The sequence below is a fragment of the Podarcis erhardii genome (genome assembly GCF_964252035.2).
Source record: "Podarcis erhardii genome assembly, chromosome: 11".
NCBI classification, from domain to species: Eukaryota; Metazoa; Chordata; class Lepidosauria; order Squamata; family Lacertidae; genus Podarcis; species Podarcis erhardii.
The window spans coordinates 12,882,232-12,897,866 of record NC_138501.1 but is presented as its reverse complement, the minus strand read 5'-3'; the positions used below and the strand labels follow the sequence as shown (position 1 = coordinate 12,897,866).

General features: G+C 42.8%; 1 protein-coding gene across 2 annotated transcripts in view; it reads left to right on the top strand.

Annotated features, from left to right (window-relative positions):
* The first annotated feature begins 657 nt into the window (after positions 1 to 657).
* Positions 658 to 15,635, top strand: part of CDC42SE2 (CDC42 small effector 2) — a 98,602-nt gene continuing 83,624 nt past the window's right edge. The window contains exon 1 of one of the 2 annotated variants that reach the window (XM_081880633.1): positions 658 to 759. The gene's annotated coding sequence lies outside the window, so the exon portion shown is untranslated. Of the gene's footprint in view, positions 760 to 815; positions 934 to 15,635 lie in introns of those variants that run through there. The other variant, XM_081880631.1, reaches the window with a different exon arrangement.

Genomic DNA, 15,635 nt, shown 5'->3' with positions numbered 1-15,635 from the left:
GTGCGCGTGTGCGTGTGAAAGGCGAGGTTACAACAAGCATAAAATCGTTTCAATTTGTGGTGCAGACGCCTCTTGCTGGTCGTTGGACAGCACCCCGCTTCCCCCCGTAGCCAGCCAGCCAGCCAGCCGGCCGGCCGGTCTTCCCCCTCCTTTGGCGCGCCTCTTCCCCGCCTCGGGTCCCCCCAGGCCGCTCATGCGCGGTTCTCCTCGCAGTCCGCCGAAGCGCCTTCGCAGCCCCTCCGAGGCGCGTCTCTCGACCGGCATTCGCTCCGTGTCAGCGGGCTGGGGAGGAGGAGGAGGAGGAAGAAGAGGAGGAGGTCCTACCCATCTACCCTCCCGCTTGCCGGGGCTGGGGGAGAGTGAGCAGGAGCCGCCGCCGCCGCCTCATCCCTCCGCCACCCGGGCTGCGCGGGCTTCTCCCCTCCAGGCAGACCGAGGCCGAGGCGAGGGCGCAAAGCGAAAGGAAGCGAGCGGGGACGGCGACGCCTCCTTTCCCCCCGGCCGCCTGCCTCTTCGCCCGCGTCGGCTTCAGCGCAGCTTCCTCTCCGCCATCCCCGGAGCTGCGGGGAGGGGAGCCGAGACCAAACGCGACAGGACGCCGGTGCAGAAAGGGAGCTAGACAAAGGAGGCTGCCGGAGAGGGAGAGGTGAGTGGCAGGCGGAGAGAGCGAGGCGCCTTGTTAGGGACGCTTCCCCCTCCCTCCCTCCCCCGCAAAGCCCGGCGTTCCATTGCTTAGGAGGGTGGTGTCGGAGAGACCAGGTAAGCCCCCCCCCCGCCTTCCCCTCCCCTCCCCCGCAATCGCATCCCGCCTATCCAGCCTGCGGCGGCGAGAAGGCACTGATGGAGCGGCGCGCTCGGGCTGCTGCGTAAAGGTGGCGGTGGCGCAGGGCAAGGATCGTGGCTGCAAGAATGCTCAGCCCTTGGCGATATAAGGTGCTCTTCTTGGGAAGCTGGGAGAGGGACGGGGGTGGGTGGGTTTTTTTTCTCCTTCCACCTTTGCATCTCTCCAGCGATGTGGAGTCCGAGGCCTCCCCAAACCCTGGCACCCTTGGCTGCAGCCCTATGATCCATACTGGGGGCTGGGTGGGGGTGAAAGTCTGGGTGTTTTGTTTCCCCCCCTAATCCGTCCTCGGCTCCATGGCGCTGCCCTTTCCTTCCCAGGGAAAGGAGGGGTGCCGAATGGGAAATAACATGGCAAGAAGGTGAAGTCTCAAATACCAAACACACGCACGCCCCGACAAGAATTCAGAGGCATTAGGGGGAAGCGTCAGAAAAAAGGAAAGCGTTGGCTGATTTTTGTGTGCTTTCTGGGGATGGAGCTAGCCAGCCATGCTGCCAGGAGCTGGGTAGGTCTCGCAGTGCCATACCAATCGGCACCTCTGCCATTTTCAGGAAATGATACCCTATCGAGTCTTCTTCGTATATGCAGAGCTTGGAAAGAAAATGATGGTTTTCTGTTTTCTCTGAATTCTGCCATTGATTGGCTCAGTAAGTAAAGGGGCGAGAGTCTTCGCTCATTCCTCTCCCACTCAAATAGCAGAGAAGAATATGGACAGCATTTATGGGTTGCGTTTTCCTTATGGGGTTAAAGCGATAGAAGGTGCACCCACCCTCCCATTTATTTACAATGTCTCAAGATGCCAGGTTCGTTCTTGCAATAACTGCTGCCTGGGAAATCGGGAGCGTGTGATCTTTTAGTAGCCAGCGTGCACTTGACGGAAGTGGACAACATCAACAGTTGCAAATTTTTTAATTGCTGGTTCTGGGTGAAGGTAATAGTCACGAGGGAGAAGGTGGTGTGTACAGGTTGTTCAGTAGCAGTATTTCCTGGACTCAAGGACAAATGGAGGCTTCTTTACTTCTGTAGTTTGTTTGGTGTGTGTTTTTCCTTGGGAGAGAGGGTGTGGTGGCAATGCCTCTGTAATGCAGCACTGCTAAGCATTGCGTGGAAGCAGGAGGCTGCTGCTTGTGCCTGTGTAGTAGAAACAGATCTTGCAGGGCGGAGGGAAGAGATGTTACCTTAGGCTTAATTTCCAAAGCTCCCACTGTCAAAACAATATACTAAAATAAATGCGTAGAAGAGAGGAAGCTAGCTAACAGTATGTGCTAAACCTCGCCATAAAAATAGATTTGATTATATTATAATATATATATTCCAGTGAATATATATTCAGTGATATTCAACTAAGTTTTACCCACTGAAATTAATTAACCTAAGTTAGCCATTTTCATTAATTTCTATGAGCATTTTTACCAGTTGGCTTTAAACTCTCGACATTCAGCAACAGCTCAGTCCCATTCATATTTACTCAGAAGATATCCCTGTCTGAGATTCATGAGGCTTCATTCCAGATAAGGCTGTAAGTCATATATCCATTTACCTGGAAGTAATCTCCACTAACTCACTGGGGCTTGCTTTTCAGTAGACACAGAGGTGTCTTTAGGATTTTGGCCTGAATTTATTGAGACTCCTTTTGTATGATGAGTTTCCCCATCCACAGATGATTTCTCCAAGCTGCTGCAAAATGCATGGATCCTGGCTCCAGAGTGGCCAATCTGATGTAAATTAAAGGGTGATGCATGCTTTGGAGTGAATATGCTTTCAAATCAAATCCTGCCTTTCCTTAAAGAGGTGCAGTTTAAATACAATGGCATAGGCATATCTACAGATAATTGAAATGTACCTGTTACTCTGAACTGAAACCTAGAAGTGGTAACTGTGATAATGCTAAGCTAGATATTTCTAAATGATGAGTTCATGTTTTAAGGATACTTTAAAAAAAATAATAATAATAATGAAGGAAACTAAGTAGTTTGGAATATTTTGATTATACTCATTTTCAAGATTCATTCCTAGATCATGTTTATATATGGATTCATATTGTTTATGACACAGGTGTATTTGGAATGAACATGACTGTATAAGTGTGTGTTCTTCTTTCTCTCTTTGTCCAGTATACTCATTATTTATTATTTATTGTACTTAAGCCCCATTCTTGCTCTCCGCCAAGGAATTCAAGGCAGCAGACATGATTCTCTCCTTTCTCATTCAATCCCCAGGCGCAACAACGCTATTAGATTAGTTAGGATGAGCAGCAGTTAATGGCCCAAGTTTACCCAGTGAGCGTCATGTCTGAGCGAGGATTTGAACCCACATCTCCTAGTCTGACACGCTAACCATTATACCACATTGCTTCCCATTGGGTAGACATTTCCAGCACCTGTATCAGGCACAGTGAAGGGAATACACTGGTGTGGCCATTCTCATGTTATAAATGCACTTATTTGGCCTGGGCAAAAAGAAAACCTGGGAATCACTTCGGTTTGTAGTAACTCACTGGCTGGCAACAGTGTTATGTTGGAGCTGTAACAGGGAGCTTTAAAGTTTCTTATAGTTACAATGTGATGGCTGTTAAAGTTTACTCTTGCCTTTGGTGAGACGGATCCTTGGGGCAGAGAAAGGAAGAAAAACGAGAAAGGCAGAAAGACCTTCCCTGTCTAATGTATTTTTTTTAAAAAAAACTTGATTTTAAGTATTATGTATTTGTTGTTGTTCTTATGCAAGTGACTCCGTCAGGTCTTCAGCTTGCCATTTTTGGTGAGTCATTTCCAGTTGTGTCCTCTTTTCACCTCTCTGGACCCATGCTTTGTATAAAACTGCTACGCTGCATCTATTGCTGACATGGAAATATAAACCTGCGCTTTTTTCTGGTGGTGTTACATCCTGGTTTCCCTCATGAAAGGGCAAATCTGTCTCCCACCCTAGCTATAATGCTGCGTTGATTTAGGAGTCACGCCCCCATCCTAAATGTCTGTTTTGTCAATGTGCTATCTTTCAGTAACTGAGCTGATATAGTGTAGAATGTTAATCACTAACCGTAGGCTCTGGTTTGATTTCAGCTCAGAAGACGAGATGTTTTATCCTCTTGTTTTCTCACAGCCCTTTCACCTCTAGCCAGAGCTTTCCCGACAAAATAGAATCATAGAACTGGAGAGTTAGAAGGGACCCTGACAGTCATCTAGGCCGTAGCTGTCAACGTTTCCCTTTTTTGAAGGAAAATTCCCTTATTCCGAATAGGATTCCTCGCAAGAAAAGGGAAAAGTTGACAGCTATGATCTAGGCCAAACCCCTGCAATGCAGGAAACTTTTCCCCAATGTGGGGCTTGAACCCACAATCCTGAGTTTAGGAGCACCATACTCTACAGATTATGGGACACGGGTGGCGCTGTGGGTTAAACCACAGAGCCTAGGACTTGCCGATCAGAAGGTTGGCAGTTCGAATCCCCGCGACGGGGTGAGCTCCCATTGCTCGGTCCCTGCTCCTGCCAACCTAGCAGTTCGAAAGCATATCAAAGTGCAAGTTGATAAATAGGTACCGCTCCAGCGGGAAGGTAAACAGCATTTCCGTGCACTGCTCTGGTTTGCCAGAAGCGGCTTAGTCATGCTGGCCACATGACCCAGAAGCTGTACGCCGGCTCCCTTGGCCAATAAAGCGAGATGAGCGCCGCAACCCCAGAGTCGGCCACGACTGGACCTAATGGTCAGGGGTCCCTTTACCTTTTACTCTACTGATTGAGATATCCCACCTCTTAATAATTCACCTCTCTAGTCATTCAGGCCACAATAAAATCCCAGGCTCTCCTTAAATCCCTACACTGGTTTGCTATCTATGGGCATCCATAGCCCCCCCTGAATGAACCATAACCCCCAGATTGCCAGCTGTCACCTTTTAAAAAAGGGTATGTTTTTAGGGATTTGCGGAATCTGTAGGTTTGAAGACCCTGAAATATAGGGCCAAATGTACAGGTACTGTTTTTCTCACTTTTGTGCATGAGAAACTGCATTGTCAAAAAATTCCCAGGAATGCCCTTGTTTCTATTTGTCCTGGATGCAGCATAAAGTTTATGCCATAAACTCTTCCTCCTAGCCCTTAAACCCTTTTCTTGCCTTGCGCCTCTTAGCAATCTGCTCATATCCCAAAATATTCCTGCTCTGTGGCTTTCACTTTTCCAGATCCACCACCCTCGTCTGCCCAAAGATCTCCAGCTCCCTTAAATATTTTTTGCCCTTTCCTCACCAATTCCCAATTAAATGTGGACCCATCTTGCAGAGCACTTATGGTACCACCTCTCCTTAAAGTTACCTTTTCTGTGAAGCCTTTGGCACGACCTCTTAGTCATCCCCTAGTGAAAGTAAACATAAATACATGTACTAGAAATGGGGAAATGTGGCGATTTCGTTTCTTGTTTCATTTTTCCAATCTTAAATCTGTTCTCCATGTTTCTATATCTGTTTACAGTTCTTTTTTTTTAAAAAAAAAACCCTCATAAAAATCAACCAGCATCTTACTGCGAATTTCTTCTAATACACATGTTTTTGTGTGCAGTCTCCCTAATGTGCATGTTTTTGCAAAGGCAGTGTCCCTTAGCACAATGCATTTTGTATATTGTTTTCACTCATATATTCCTTCTATGCCCACCTTGCCCTAATATGTGCATGTTTTTTGTACACATAACATGGCTGGATAACTACACTGCAAAATTGAAAGTGTGCATTTCAAGGAATGGTTGTGTATTGCTTTGAAAGTGCACATTTTATGCTGTGAACTGCCCTGCAAATTAAACAAAAAAATTAATTATTTGGCAGGTTCAGATTCTCCTCCACCCAACCCATTTCTACACATGTAACTAAAAATACATTTTTCATTTCCATTCATTGCTTACTTTCTCTTCCCTCCATTACTCACCTGTAGCAAATCTTAGATTGGCAGCTCCTTGGGTCAGGGACCTTTCTTTTGGCTCTTGTTCTGCAAAGTGCCGTGCACATTGTTGGCATGGTATACTAATACTATTAACAGGATGAGGCCATAAAGTTTGTTCTTGGACAATTTTGCCCATTCAATTTCCATTCACTTAATGGAGTTATGTAGGCCGATCAATATTTGAGACCTGCCCATATATCCATAATGTCTTGTTTAATTTTTTATTATGTAAACCCTTTTTGTTTGTTTGAGTCACCTTATTTTCAGCTGTTCTCTTCAGTGCAGTCCTAAAGTAAGCCTTCTCAAAAGTAAGCCTTACTGACTTTGTTAGAACTGACTCCAAAGTAAGTGGGTTTAGGATCGTGGCCTTAGCTATTATTGAAAGCCCCTTTCATACTGTATTTTCCCCATGTCTCAATTATTTTAAAGCCTTGCGTTTTGCTCTGTGTCTTCTTATTTCTCGGGTTTACACTGACATTTCTTTCTTTGCCTATGCATGCTGTGTTAGAGATAAGTATTGGGAGGGTGATAAGGCCTTAAGTCATTAAATGCTTCCACAACTGAGTAGTCTTATCAATTTTCCTAGTCAGTTCAGTCATTTTATGTGGTCCTTGGATGAAGGGTGGTATATAAATTTAAATAATAATAATAATAATAATATTTTTTCAGTACAAGTTAAAGTATGTAAATAAATACTTTTGGGACTGGGTCCTTATATATATCAGTAGGTTGTCTCCTTGATTGACAAGCATTAGATTCTCTGCTGGCAGCAATTATCTGTGTTGACTTCACTGCCAGAGCAGGGAGACCACAGTCCTCCAGATACTGCTAAACTAAAACTCCAGTAATCTCTGACCATTGCCCATGCGAACTTGGACTGATGGGAGTTAGAGTCCAGTAGCACTGGGCTCCCCACTTTTGAGGGCCATGGATCCCCTACTCTTTCTTTGCCCTCATAAAACTTTCTTATAGCATAATCATATGCATGTTTGCTCAGAGGTGGGCCTGGCTGGGTTCAGTGAGGCTCACTTCCGAGTGGATATTCTTAGGATTGCAGCCTTTAAGCCCTTTTGCAGTTAGACAACTCTGCCCACTTCATAACTGGCTTGCAGCTTGAACTGCTACTAATTCTGCTTCAGAAATTCCCAATAGTAGTTCCGTGATGGTAATTTGCATTGCCTTTACAACTTCCATCGTGTTGTTGAAAGGGAGTAGAGAACAGCCAATTCTTAGCATAGAAAGAGAGAAATCGGAGTAAACAGATAATAATTTCATCTGGAAAAGTATAGAAGATACTAGTTACCTGTGGGAAGAGAATCTGTCTTCTATCAAAATAATACTAAATGTGAATGCGCCTTCTGAAATCCTGGCCCTCTACTAAGGAATAACTTTGTCAACTTCACAAGCTTTTTGTTACAACCAGTGCTGGCAATCCCTTATGCCCAGTGTTCGTTTTCTAAAAAAATAAAATAAAAAATTTAGGGGTACTCTCATTTTGACTCAAGAAAACCACCATTTTATAGTTCAAATTGGGAAAAATAAAAATAAATACAGTAAATGGACAAAAGTACAAAGATTCACAAAACGTTTAGGGCAGGCATAGGCAAACTCGGCCCTCCAGATGTTTTGGGACTACAAATCCCATGATCCCTAGCTAACAGGACCAGTGGTCAGGAATGATGGGAATTGTAGTCCCAAAACATCTGGTGGGCCGAGTTTGCCTATGCCTGATTTAGGGGTATGTGTACCTCTGTGCCCCCCCCCAGAAAAGAAACACTGCTTATTCCAAATGTGTGTGTGTGAGGAATTCTATTTGTGTGGCAAGAAAACCCAAATGCAAAATTCATTTTGCATAGTTTCTTAGTTTGCCTGAGCTGTTTGCAACACAATACCATTATTGAATTCTGTCGCAAGAACTTGTGGGGACAGAAATATGTGCTTGTCCAGGAAATCTAGCCCCCCCCAAAAAAAACTTAGGTCAAACTTTATTTTTGCTTTTTGAGGCTTCTGTTGATATTGTCTACATACCCTCAAACTTCTCTTCACAGCCAAGGTGGTCTAGAAACTTTGGGTATGGCAACAGTTGTCTATTTTGGTAGATTTAATAAGCTTGAGTAGCTTCGCACAGGATTTCTGCCTTTAAAAGGAGAACAAAGAGAACGGGGGTTCTTGGGTCACTGCACATCTGTATCAGATGTCTGAAATCCAGTGCAAGCAACTTTGCTCTGGTACAAAGACTTATAAGCAGTTCCATACCAAATCCCTGCAGCAAGATAAAGCAATCTGCCTAGTGGCCTTTCAGTAACGCTGACCCCCATATTGCTCTCCTGCAGCCTGCTTCATTTGAACTGCCATTATATGAGCAAAGGCTCCTCATGTCTTGTCAGGACAGAAAGACAGCAGGAGTTTTTTCAACATCTTGCCATGGTATTCCTTGCCTGTGACAAGGGGGAGAAAATTTGACTGAATTCAGCAGAGAGGGAAGGGCAGTCTAAGTAACCAAAAGGCAAATGTAGCAACAGCGTTCAGACTCAGAGGCCTGCTCAGAGTAGCACTAATTCAGATTCATTCATTTCAGTGGGTCTGCTTTGAGTTGGGCTTAGCCAACTGCAACCCAGTGTTGCAATCAGAGTAGACCTGTTAAAATCAGTGCTGTCTATTTTCCTTTTTTTGCTGTTGTATCTCTTCAGGATGGCATGCATTCTTTCTTACTGCACAATTTTTTAAAAAAGACAAATGATTTTGCGGTAAAGTGTAAGAAAAATAACATGTTGATGTGGTACAAATCGGTATAATTAGCATTTTCATGAGTGAATGCCATATTGTCCCCTAGAAGCATGTAATGGAAAATGGATTGCGGACATAAAATCAATTAACCTCTGCCTTGTAAATAAACCACTAATTGTGACCGAGGCTACTGGTTGTCACTCTTGTTGATAGTGTTTGGCTTTATTTTTTAAAAAATATATGATTTCCACCTGCTTCATCCTTCCCTTCCTTGGTTTGCTGTTGTTCGAATCCCAGATCAAGGATGACTTTATTTAATTGTTTGGAAGCTGGATCAATAATGTGGCGTCTTTACTACTCTATTAAGCTTATTTGTATTAGAATTTTAAATGAGATTTGCATTGACATTTTAAGCGGTTATGGTCTCCTTTCTTTAGAGGTGATTAACACATCAGGGTTAGAAATGAAGGTTGATGAAGGGTTAGAAATGAAGGTAGAAATGAGGTTGATGCATTACTGATACACCTTAAATAAAACAATCTCTTGGATGTTGGTGTGCCCTAGAATTAGTTTTGGTTGTTTAATGGTAGCTTACTGCTTCAATTTGTGCCATATTTATTTTGAGATGGATTTGGGACCACCATGGAGGCTAATAATAATAATAAAATTATTTCCCACCCATCTGACTGTGTTGTCCCAGCCACTCAACCAAAGTGGCTTGCAATAGAGAGAATATATACAAATTGAATATTGGCTGTTCGCCAGATATAAAAACTTACAATATCTGGACCACTTCTGAAGTTGGCTCCCAGTTTCATGCTGAATCTTTGGATCAGTAGGAAAACTTTCCTTACAGGGCTCGTTCAGGGCTTTGAATAAGTGCCCACATCCCCACATCTGATTTCTTTCCGCAGGGCCTGTAAGACAGAGTTGTTCCGCCTGGCCTTTGGCTTGGAGCGAATTTGATTCCCTCCCCCTCTTTCTTTTTCCTTTCTCCTCCTGTGATGAGGCTGCATTTTAATATTTTAATGTTTCAATATTTTAATGTTGTATTTTAATCTTGTTTTTAAGTTGTATTCATTCAACTTGTTTTTATTATTGCTTGTTAGCCACCCTGAGCCTGGCCTTGGCTGGGGAGGGCGGGGTAGAAATAATAATAATAATAATAATAATAATAATAATAATAATAATAATTCTGCTGTTCACTGGAAAATGTTCTGCCTGCCACCAAGTAATTGTGACTGTGCTAGGGACAGTCTGTGTTTCTTCCATTTAGCTGCATCCTCAGGCTGCTCCATGCTTTTTAATGTGTGTCATGCTACTTAAATGTGTGTCATGCTAGTTAAATGAAAACTTAGAAGGGTAGTTGATGATATAGGGAGATTTAGAATCTGAATTAATTCATTAATTCCATCATGCTGGTCAGCTTTACAGTGTGTGTACATAGCTATTGCATCCATGTGACACTCTGTGCTCTGGCAAGTGGGTTATAGTGGTTAAGAGTGGTAGTCTTGTAATATGGGGAACTGGGTTCGCGTCTCCGCTCCTCCACATGCAGCTGCTGGGTGGCCTTGGGCTAGTCACACTTCTCTGAAGTCTCTCAGCCTCACTCACCTCACAGAGTGTTTGTTGTGGGGGAGGAAGGGAAAGGAGAATGTTAGCTGCTTTGAGACTCCTTTGGGTAGTGATAAAGCGGGATATCAAATCCAAACTCTTCTTAAACTTCCACTTTTAAAACTTGATTTGTCAAAAGCTGTCCAGGTTGACATGGGTGGCGCTGTGGTCTAAACCTCTGAGCCTCTTGGGCAGGGGTCAGCAAACTTTTCCAGCAGGGGGCCGGTCCACTGTCCCTCAGACCTTGTGGGGGGGGCCCGACTATATTTTTGGGGGGGAAATGAATGAATTCCTATGCCCCACAAATAACCCAGAGATGCATTTTAAATAAAAGGACACATTCTACTAATGTAAAAACACACTGATTCCCAGACCATCTGCGGGCCGGCTTAAGAAGCCGATTGGGTCAGATCAGGCCCCCGGGCCTTAGTTTGCCTACCCATGCTCTTGGGCTTGCCAATAAGAAGTTCGGCGGTTTGAATCCCCACGACGGAGTGAGCTCCTGTTGCTCTGTCCCAGCGCCTGCCAACCTAGCAGTTCAAAAGCATACCAGTGCAAGTAGATAAATAGGTACCACTGTAGTGGGAAGGTAAACAGCATTTCCATGCGCTCTGGTTTCCATCACGGTGTCCCGTTGCGCCAGAAGTGGTTTAGTCCTGCTGCCCACATGGTCTGTCGGTGGACAAAGCTGTCAGTGGACAAACGCTGGCTCCCTCGACCTGAAAGAAGGATGAGCGCCACAACCCCGTGGTCACCTTTGACTGGACTTAACCACCCAGGGATCCTTTACCTTTTACCTTTATGCCTATGATCTTGTCTGTCTGCTTAATGCATCTGATGAAGTAAGCTATTGACCAGCAAAAACTCAGCCCGCATATAAACCAGTTAGCCTCAAAGGTGCCACAACATTTTAATTATATATTTGTCATCTTGGTGCTACAGACTTAATGTGGCTCTTTTTCTTGAACATTTAGCTTAAGTGGTTCCTTAGACGTCAAGATGATTGATTTTTGCTTGCTCCAAATCTTATCTAATGTATCTTCACAGTAGAGTACTTGTACAATAATAGTACTTTATGACACAAGTAGGGATAAAATATTTAATTCTCTGCAACTATTTTCGGGCAGAACAATGAGCCATTTGTTCTCTCTCTGTATAAAACAGGATCCAGAGACAGCAAGCCATTTGTTTGCGGAATAACTAGAGGTCACACGTGGCTTCTAAACATACTAATGTATTATAAGGTTATAATTAATTGTGTAATTCTTGCTTGCAGATGAATTTCTCTCTTCCACTCTTCCTCTCAGGTTCAGTTTTCATAGCAACCCAAATCTGTGAAGTACACAATTCTTCAGATAGGGAAATTGTGGTGCTAGGCAGGTAGTATTTCATATTCTTCTGCATCCATTTTAATATAGGTATATGCCATGGCATATGTATATATTGAATGAAATAAGAAAATATTTAGCAAAACCCTTCCACCGATGTTTAGAAAACTGTTGTATAAAACAAAGTATTGCGTCTGTGTTTTGGTTTTTTTCTTTCTTTCTTTCAATCGAGCACAATAATCTTTTGTACTTGTTTAGACAGCTTTGAAAACTAGCTTGTTCATAAGAATGTTGATGTTGTTGATCTTCATTAGTTGTAGAACGTTTTCCTTTTTTTTTTTTTTTTTAAATAATTTTTATTGGGTTTTTACATTTTATAACAACAGACACACACACAAAGACAAAGACAAACAAACACACAAATACAATTACATACCCTAAGTTTCTTTACCCACTTTCATTGACTTCCCCCCACCCCCTCCTCTTACATCCCAATTCCAAAATTAATTCAGCAAGTTCTTACCTAACCTCTTAAAGATATTCACATTGCTTTTAAAAATTAAATTCTTTTGTTTATCTATATTCAACTATCCAATTCTCTTATAATCATTAATTTCTTTTTTTTTTAAGGTCGATCTAACTTCCCCTTCACAAATTTTCCCTTTATTATATTAATTATAGGTCACATTGACCAAGTAAAACAAAACATAACATTTTATAATTCTATTCTCTCCCCCCCCTGCCCCGGTTTCTGTCCCTTCCTAGACAAATGTCCAGAAAACAAACAAAAAATATTTCTAGCCCGGATTCCTCACGTCCGAGGCGTCTGATTCTCTGTCAGTCCCTCTCTGCCAGCTATATTGGTGGTCCTCTTTGATGGTCCTAAGACCCCGAAGGAGTTCAGTCAGAGTCAGATCATATTTTCTTTCATTCAGAATGTTGAAGAGTGTTTGCTGCGAAAGACCGTCTAGTTTTCCATACTCAAGAGAAAAGTCCCAATCATATTGCTTTGTTCTTTCTAGTTTTAATATTCCAAGTACTCCAGGGGCTTCTCTCTTCTTCTTTCTCATCTTTCGCAGGTCTGTAATCCAGAGGTCTTCTTGCTCATACTCTAACGCTGCAGATTCCTGGTTGATATTTTCCACTTGTAGTGTCTGAACTCCTTCTTTTTTCTCTGTCAATTCCAAAGGCATCTCTTCCTGCTCAGCTGCAGAATTTTTATCATACATCTCCTTTGTGCATTCAGCAGAGTTGTTTGTTTCAGGATTCAAGGTCATAAAAACTTTACTCAGAGCCATACTCTGCTCCTGCAGGATTCCCACGAGAAAGAACATTTTTTCTATCTCCGCCAGTAATTTTCCCTCTGCAGCCATTGTAATGTCACTAATTCCCCCTAGGGGGCTTTCAGTTATTTAGTAGTCCTTTTCCAATAATCTGTTACTTTGTTATTATCAATACTTTGTTTCCATTCGCCTCAGTCCAAATGTATCAGCTTTAATTCCACGAGTTATTAAATAGCAAAATTCTTTACTTTGTCCGCCCGTTTGACAGCTTCTTTGACAGCTGTCAAACTCCTTTCACTTCTTCCTCCGGGACCCAAATAGGACACTCCCGGGTTTTTTGGGGGGGATACACACAAAGTTCCAAATTCCCTTTCTCTCCAGCACAAAAGTCTTGTTCTATCAAATTTGTGAGAAACTTTTAAATCATCAAAACAGTATTCATTCCGCCTTAATTCTCCGTTCCTTGCTTTGAAACGTCTATAAGTAGAGGGGGTGCGGACTTCCCTTTAACACATCCCCCGATCGTGCCGAATTCACAGGATAAAATTTTTAAAGTCCAAATTCCACTACTCACGGGTCCTTTGTTATCCAGTCCAAATTTTGGGAAGAAAGTCAGCGCTCTCCGGCCATGGCTTGCGGCTTCGCTCTACTGAGGTAGCGGTCTACTCTCAGCACCACGCCACTCTCCGTACCCTCTCCGCAGCCTTTAAAAAGGCTCTTCGTGGGTCGGGGAGGGCGCTTAAGGTGCCCACCGAGTCACCAAGTCCGCAGGCTTCCGCGCCTGCGGTTTCTGAGGGTCCCCGTGTCGCCGGCACGGCAAGACCCGTCCTCAGCAGAGCCGATTCCCTCCGGAGCTCGGAGGGAATCCGCCATTAGCCGTTCGCGCTAACCCGGAAGTCCAGTTGTAGAACGTTTTCCTTTTTGTTTTACGGAAGGGGAGACATTATCTGACCCATAAGCCTTTGTCTCCTGTATTACCCAGAACCTTACAAAGTCATGATTGATTGATTGATTTATATATAGCCTTTACATTAGTGACAACCAGGAATGGTCAGGTAGATTGAGATCTGTTGCTAGATCTCTGGGTTAGTTGCAATAGATCTGCAAAGGCTTCTGTCCTCCGATACTTAACCAGTGCTAAGTGAACTTTAAAAGAAAATAAACCTCTGGGTAGACTTGCCTTCTGCTAATCACTTCTGTCAGCTTTCACGTTCCTCACCTAAAATAGTATTAGTCGGATGCCTTTTACTTAGATAAGGAAAACTGTTGACTAAATAAACACTTTGCTACTTTCCCTCCAAAATATATTTACAGTACTGTAGACTTGACCAAATCTTAAGAGTGATTTATTTTGTCTCGTTTTTAAAAGTTTATTCCATACTGAATTCGGATTCCCAGAAGTTAGAATGCAGTTACTAAATCTCTGAAAGGAACTTGAAATTAAGTTGTTTACAAGGTACGTTTGTGAGAATTGTGTAGTTCACATTCTCTTTTTTGTGTCTAAGGAGATTTCATGATCCCTGATGCCAGAAGGAATTTTGGTACAACAGTGGCAATTTGTCTAACCACTGTGATTGTAGATGCTTATGCAAAACACAGTGGTCAGAGACTTTCATTTGCTTCCATGCCTTATGCTTGGCAATGCAATAAGTACTGTGCATTAATCATATTAAGTGATGATTTCCCCCTAATTCCTTTGCAATCTTTTGTGTGCCCGTCTTCATCCTCATGCAATTGCATGAAGCCACTGTGGTTCAAATGATGATTCTTTGCTTTTACAAATTGTTTGCAGAACCAGTTTACCATGTGGTCATTCAAAAAAATAGTAAGGCAACTTTTTAAAGATACAGCTAACCTTCAAAAACCATCTGCAGATTTCTTTTTCTCTGGTGAATAAGAGATTTGTCCCAGTAGGGTGCATACTCAGGTGTTACGCTTAGTAGATCCTGTGGGAATGCTCGAGGACAGAACAGTAGAGACATTGACATTTAAGACTAGAATGGAAAGTTTAAACATAATTATTTGTTTAGGTTGCCTAATGTAAGTTATGTAATTGCATGTAGGTATAATGTTTGGAAAACTACTAGTTGCGTTACTCAAAGCATTCATTATTCTCTCTGCCTAGTACAGTGCTTTGAAATTAAAGATCTCTATAGAGAAGACATTAAGTCTCCTACACCCAAAATATAATGTTGCTGGGCAAAGGACCTTTGTAACCGCGTGTACTGGAATGTTGTAACTTCTTGGGAAACATCTCCATTAGTATCAAAAATAATTATGTGTTAGTGCAAAAGTTCAGGGGATGCACACCTGATCTGACTTTGTGTCTGGTCTGGAATACTTTGTTGTGTCTGTTGTATATTATTTTAACAAGCTGTGGGTTTTTAAAATAAAAAATATGCCTCTTGTCCTGTCTGAAATAATGGACCTTTTCCCCAACCCCCTTGTATGCCTTTTCCTCACCATAATTCAAGGTAAGGGTGGTATTGTGGGCAGTGCCTTCTGGGGAAGGGGGCTGCAACTTATTTTTCTAGCATTTCCTCCCCCTTGCTCCTGCTCTCAAGTTAGGGAGTGTGTGCCAGGGAGAGGGGTCCATTGGAAAAGAGAGTTTTTGGAAGGACTGGATTCAAGTTCCTTTCGTTATTAATTCACTGTGTGGGCAAGTCGCTCTCTCTGAGTTTCAATTCCCCACAAACAAAATCATGTCCTCATTGTGATGTTGCAAGGGCTAAGTACAATAAAGGCTGTGAGGTTCTTTGCAAAAATAAAAGTTCCATGTATATGTTAAAAAAGAAAGGGAAAAGGTAAAGGACCCCGGGACGGTTAAGTTATTTAAAAGCAATGCCCTAACTCAATACTTTCTACAGTACTTACACTGACAGCAACATCACAATGTCTTCAGAAAAGGCCTTTCTCAGCTT